This window comes from Oratosquilla oratoria, chromosome 43 (assembly GCF_046742065.1).
Source record: "Oratosquilla oratoria isolate Oo_2021 chromosome 43, ASM4674206v1, whole genome shotgun sequence".
Lineage (NCBI taxonomy): Eukaryota > Metazoa > Arthropoda > Malacostraca > Stomatopoda > Squillidae > Oratosquilla > Oratosquilla oratoria.
The window spans coordinates 31,662,568-31,670,067 of NC_134819.1; positions in this window are offsets into that span (position 1 = coordinate 31,662,568).

Below are 7,500 nucleotides of genomic sequence, written 5' to 3' on the forward strand. Positions count from 1 at the left end.
AACCATTTTTGTCAAGTACAGAATCCAATTATTAAGCACTGGGTCTCTGCATCAGGGAAAGTGGATTTTGGGTCAGAAAAGGTACGAAACACTACCACCACACAGAGCGGGTAATAAGTGACAGTCAACGAGCGACTGGACGTCGGATGACCCGGGGATGAACAGAGCTAATGGCTCGGCGACCGCAAGTGCCAGGCACTCGGGCAGTGCCACAAAGACAGAGCCAACAGGGATCAGCGCCCGGGAACCCAAGACAACAGCCAGACAACGCCCTGACCGCTTTGTGACCACACAAGACTCCCTGCCACCCTACTATTCCCTTACCTCATCACCTCCTCCTCTTTCTCTTCCTCCTCCTCCTCCTACTTTTACTCCTACTTCTCCTCTTCTTCCTCTTTTTCTCCTTCTGTCACTGCAGCCATATCAACAACAAAAATAATAATATTAACAGTAGTAATAATAGTAATGATAATATTTCTAACAATAGCTATAGTATCCTGATGATGGTGATAAGATTATAACAACTATGACACATAACCTTACTTCTCTTTCGTCCATCCTCACTAACCTCTCACCCTCTTCACTGACGTCTTCAGTCCAGTCCAGTCCTCGCTCTCATCCACTCCCTCAACCAATCATCTTCCTCCTCCTTCCTCACCAAGACTCTTCCTTGATTCCCTCCTTAAGTATCTTTCGGTGGTATTCCTAAAAAAAAAAATTATATAAATCTTGTATCAATCCTTGGAAGGGAAAGATTTATATAAGGAAAGAATTTTTTTCAAGAATACCACCGTAAGAATTTTACATTGGTATTCTTACAAAAAAAAAATCTTTCCTTATATAAGTATTTCCTTTCCAAGGATTTATATAAGATTTATATAAGGAAATACTTTTCTTTTTTTAAGAAAACCAGTTTCTTCCCTCATCTCAGATACTCCCTTATCCTTTCGGTTTTCGAGTGACTTTTCTAATAGGACTTGCTGTGTGTGCTTCAGCCTTAATGGTCCTCTGCAGGACCTATTCTAGGTGGGGCGGGGGGGAGGGGGGCGGAATGAGCCTCTGTACCTCACCACAGTGGCTAAAGCCGACTTGGCACAGTTATAAGATGAGAAGTGCATGTGAAGTTTTTAGTATGCTAGAATGGCAGTGGTTACTAAGTAATTTGAATAAAGTCCTCTACATTATCCTTACATATATTGGTATCAAGAGGATTTTTGATTCACATATGACTGGAAAGGTATTTCCTATTGATAGCCTTAGATACATAAAAAAACACTACATTTGTTTGTTCTTAAAGAACTGATTCGACATTTTATTACTTTTTTTACCAAATGGAAAGACTAGAAAATGTCTTCCGCAGTTGTCCTATCTCCTACTCACTGCTCAATTCCTACTTTCCTCCTCCTCCATCTTCTTATTCCTTTATTCCTCCTGTGCCCAGGCTAAGCCGAAGACACGATGATGATGATGATGTCATACAAAAACACCGAAACAAACATCCTCCCTACATATGGCGGGTGGAAGAAGTGATGAATTTTGATCAAACTTTTATTCCTGACAATTCTTGCGCGATGCTTCAAGGAAACGTTCTAAAATCCCCCCCACCATTTATATTGATTGACTGGTTGATTGATTGATTTATTAATTTATCTATTTATTTATTTATTTATTTATTTATTTATTTATTTATTTATTTATTTATTTATTTATTTATTTATTTATTTATTTATTTATTTATTCATTTATTTATTTATTTATTCATTATCACGGAGTCCCTATTCTTCGTCGTTTCTCCCTCTTTACCTACCTTCCCCCACCCTCCTTATACCAGACCCTTCCCTCTCTCCCTCCCTCCCTCCCTCCTCTCCTCCTCAGCCTCCCCCTCGTTCCCGCCGCACCCGAAACCGCAAGTGCCGCCTGCGGAGGACGCTGAAAAAGGGCTCTGCCGAGGTCTATTGACTGCCGCATGTCTGGAGAGAAAAATACTTCCGTGGTGCTCACTTCCAGAAACTGATCCAGTTGTAAAAACACTCAAGTCCTCCTTTACTATTATTTGTTTGTTTTGTTTATTCAACTATTCACTTGTCTATTTATTTATTTTCTTTATCTATTTATCTGTATATTTCTTTTATTTGATTATTTATGTTATTCATATAGTCATTTATATATCTACATATTCAGTTATTCATTTCTTCGGTTAGTTATTCTATTTATATAACCATATATATATATATATATATATATAGTATACTGTAATATATATATATATATATATGTATATATATATATATATATATATATATACATATATATATATATTCATTTGCATATCTATCAATTTATCTATTAGTTCCTTTATTAATATATTTACCTATTTACTTATTTGTTTATTCATTTATTCATTTATCTATTTCCTACACATTTCTACTAACTACTTTACCAGTACTAGTCAGCCCCACCCATGACGTCATACATCTGGCAGCGTGCATGGCTAGTCGTTACAGTTGCTATACTCATGATTTTTTTTTCTTTCTTTTTTTTTGGGGGGGAGGGGGGCAAATAAAATAGACAAAAATAATTGATCAAGAATTGTTCTCAGATTTTAATCGGTCCTTATCCTAAATGCTTATATCTAGTTAATTTCATGAAGAAGCAAAGAACAGTTTTTTTTTTTTTTTTTTTTTTTTTTTTTTTTTTTTTTTTTTTTTTTTTTTTTTTTTTTTTTTTTTTTTTTTTTTTTTTTTTTTTTTTTTGTTTTTTTTGGCTTCAGCTATTAATATAAAGATGGAGATATACTAACCAAGACGCTATAGCATTCCTAAATTTGTCACTAACAGGTATTCCAAAGATTTACTCCTGCATTCTCTACACATGCATATCTATCGCCATACGGGCCTACATACAAATATACATTCATACATACAGATGTATTTACTTATACAAACATAATATATTAATAAATTACATACATACAAACATATATACAAACATACATACATACATCATACATACATATATACAAACCTACAAACATACATGCAAACCTTACATAGACACACACACACGAATACACACACACACACACACACACACACACACACACACACACACACACACACACACACACACACACACACACACACAAAGACCGCAGGCCTACTCCTACCGAGGAAAAGACACTAAAAGACTCTTTATCCACTACTCCGCGGGTCATTTAGATACTTCGGAGCTCCTTTGGTTCTGCCGCGCCGCCCAAGTTACCTCCACCTCCACCCCGACTCTCCTCTTCGGCTCACTTCGACACTCTTCGTTATCCTTAAAGAAAATTGCTTCGATCTTGGGATCGTTGAATGCCGGGGTGATGATTTACTTGTTTATTTTTATTTTCTTGTTTATTTTCTTTATTATGTTTTGTCTGCCAGCAGGTGGTGTTGACTGGCCAAGAGAAACCCTAACCTGCGCTTAAAAGGTCTAAACCCATGTCGATCGATCACCGGAGGACTCGGTAAATTTAACATTTTTCGTTAAACTTATTGATATAAAAAAAATCGATTAATTTGTTTTAATCCGCCTTATCAGAAGTTACTTCATTTATCCACAGTAACACTTACCTCCCTGCGACTCTCCCCGGCCGAAAACCCCCACTCACTCACCCTTCCACTCCCTCCCCACGCCCCTTGGGATACTCAGAAGTTGACATTTATCTCAATTTGCCACCCGGAGGTCGGCACCACTGATCGTGGCCAGTCGTATAACTTCCCAGCTCCGCCCACCTACCCGCCCTCCGAGTCGGAAACAGCCCTCCACACAATATATATATCCGTGACCTTGTGCTATGCTGTGTGGGACAACCTGTGCTGGGACATATATAAACCTATTGACCTGGTCGAGTAGGGTGTCATCTTCGTGTACTCGTATGTGTGTATATATATATATATATATATATATATATATATGTATATATATATATATATATATATATGTGTGTGTGTGTGTGTGTGTGTGTGCGTGTGTGTGTGTGTGTGTGTGTATGTATGTATGTATACAGTATGTATATATGTATATAAATATATATATATATATATATATATATATATATATATATATATATTTATATATATATATTGCCCATATGAAAATTAGCGAAGAGGACGCCCAAGGGGGACCCCATGGCAACACCATCAATTCGGACATATATGTTACCATCGGGTCCATAAAACGGAAATATGAATTAAACTATTATGACAAAATTACTATTTAAACGAGAAAATAGTAACCACACTGTTTATGGCATGGTCGTTAACTGTCCATATTGACAAAGACGCTGGTAAATTCTCAGCCACAAAGCACAAATCTGACAAGTTTCCTGTGGACATAGTCGCACATAATACGAGTCGAATTTTAAGATTAACTAAGAGAAATACACAGACAATCTATTGAAACCTTCCTCCGCATGTTCCCCTTGCTCTGTACCACCATCACGCCCTTATATAAGACAAAATGTGATTGCAAAGGACCATATGGACTACACTTAGCAACGTTTCCTTTCCAGTCCATCTCAATGAGGAGACTCGGACCTTTGACAAGGGTAATGACAGTCTTCGTCCAATTAACAGGAATACAAGACAGCTGGAGGTCCGGCCAGGGACACACAGGGACACACACACACACACAGGGACCGGGGTGGGTGATTCAATTTACCCCTTCAACACGATGATCAAGTCTCTAGGTTTTCGTTCAGTCTAATGGTTGATGATTCCATTCAGTTGGACAAGGCCTTCATCAGTGGAAAGACCTTGAGATCAAGACCCCAGAATTGAATAAAACGGTCTGGTAATAACTGGATAAAGAACCCAAAGTCCTCGGGACGGTACCGAATGGGTTTATGACTGTGAATCAGTTGTCATGTTACTCCACAGTGACCGTCGCCGAATGTTACGAAATCGTACGACGAAGGGAGGTGGAAAGGGTGAGTGAAGCAATACGAAACAAGAACAAAGACACACAAAGGAGGACGAAACAGTATGGAACAAAGAAGCACGGACATAGGACTGGGATCGATTCGACTGAGATACAAGAAGCACAGCTGGTTTTGAATGTGCTTCTCACACAAGCCAACCGCAAGGAAAGACAACCAAGATCACTCTTGGTTTCTAAGGCTTCCCCCCTCTGATGAATAAAATCGCCTGACGACAGAAAGAATAAACATACAAATCGAGGTAAGATGGCGACACACTAGGCTAGCATGATATCTGCTTTTGCCACTTCGATTGGGCACAAAACGACTTCGGTTACAATACATAAGAACATAAGAATGAAGGAGACTTCAAGAGACCATAAGGCCTACACTAGGCAGCTTCGTATCCATCACCACCTGTCATCCCCATTCATAAAGTTGTCTAATCGATTCTTAAAACAACTGATAGTTTCAGCGCTTACTACATGGTTACTAAGTTTATTCCATTCGTCGACCACCCTATTAGTAAACCAAGTCTTGCCTATTTCCTTTTTTAATCTAAATTTGTCCAGTTTATAACCATTACTGCGAGTCCTGCCCTGTTGTTTTAATATGATGACCTTGTTTGCATCACCCTTGTTAAAGCCTTTGATCCACTTGAACACCTCTATTAGATCACCCCCGCACTCTGCGTCTTTCCAGAGAGTGTAAGTTAAGGTGCCTAAGCCTCTCTTCGTAAGGCAAATTTCTGAGAACATCTCAAGAATGTGTCTAACATTCGTATAGCTTTATCTTCTTTGAGTTGGTCATTTAACTTCTCACTGCATGACGCAAAAGTAATCTGACATTTGGTGATCAAAAGGTTAACCAAGCTAGTTTTTGATAATCTTTTGATAATCGGTAATTACTTTTTTATAAACTTTACATTCAGTTAAACAAAATCAGCTAGCGCCATACACAAAATAAAAACATCAAAAGGTTAACCAAGCTAGTTTTTGATAATCTTTTGATAATCGCTAATTAATTTTTTTCTATAAATTTTACATTCAGTTAAACAAAATCAGCTAGCGCCATACACAAAATAAAAACATAAAAGACAAGTTAAGTAATTAAGGGGAGATGTGTACAGATATCGATGAATTAAACATATAAATAGATGAGTGAATGAATATACAAGAAAATCAGCCACTGAACACATGGAATTACATAGACAAACAAACAGCAACAAAACTATTGGTCCTTACATGACTGTTTATGTACCTAATCACAAACATTAGTATTACTATTATCATTAACATATGTAAGAAAATGGATGAATAGATTACTTAGTTAAGATACCAAAACAAATAAATGAGTAATAGTGTATTAGAAAAAATAATTATTAGATAGATAAATAAGATACATGTATAAAAAAAATATCAACACAGTTCTGGATCTCACAAAAAATGAATAAAAAAAAATAAAAATGAATAAAATGAAATGAATTAAAATGAAATAGCAGGAACATAGATAAGTGACTTGCAAAGGATGACAAAGGATTACAAAGGCGGAGCATGCTGACAGGAGACCTTTTGGTCCATATCTAGGTCGGATCCGAAAAAATCCTAATAATGATAGATAGATAGGTGAATAAATAAAAACTATAATAATGTAAATAATAAATAAAATACATAAATATATGCATAGGTATAGTTAAGTAATAAACAAACAGGTAAATAGTAAATAATAATAAATTGGCATATGACTAATAATAAATGAGGATCGAGCAAATATTAATAATAAACAAACATACAAATGATAACAAAACAAATAAACATATAATATAAAATAAATGATAGTCATCACAGCATCTTGCTTAGGTGTTTATCTAAATGATTCTTAAAGCTTCGAACTGAACTACATTGTACTGCCTCTGAAGGAAGTTTATTCCATTCATTAACTACACGGTTGGCAAAGTTGTTTCTACCCACTTCCAAATTAAATCTATTTCCGGACAGTTTGAGACCATTGTTTCTTGTCTGATTCTCATTCAGTATGAAAATTTTGTCACTTTTGATGTTGTCATTTCCCTTTAGAATCTTAAAGACTTAATCAGTACAGGAAGAAAGAAGTATGTAAACAAATATGAAACAAATGTAGAAATGAAAGAACAAATAACTAAATACACAAATTAATAACTTAGCAATGAATAAACTTATAAATCGATTGATAAGAATGAAAAAAGGATGGAATGAAATGAATAGATGAACAAAGAAATGACGAATAGGACAACAAACCTGACCATATAATAGATAAAAAAAAAAACAGATAAATACATAGCTGATAGATAAATAAATAGATAAATAAAGGAAATTAGATAAATAAAGATAAATAAAGATAAATAAAGATAAATAAAGATAAATACAGGTAAACAAATAAATGAATGAATATATAAAGAAAGAAACAAATGAACAAACAAACAAATAAATTAATAACTAAACAAGTAAATAGATAAATACATAAAGAATATCATAAAACCAAATTAAATTAAATAGAATAAAATA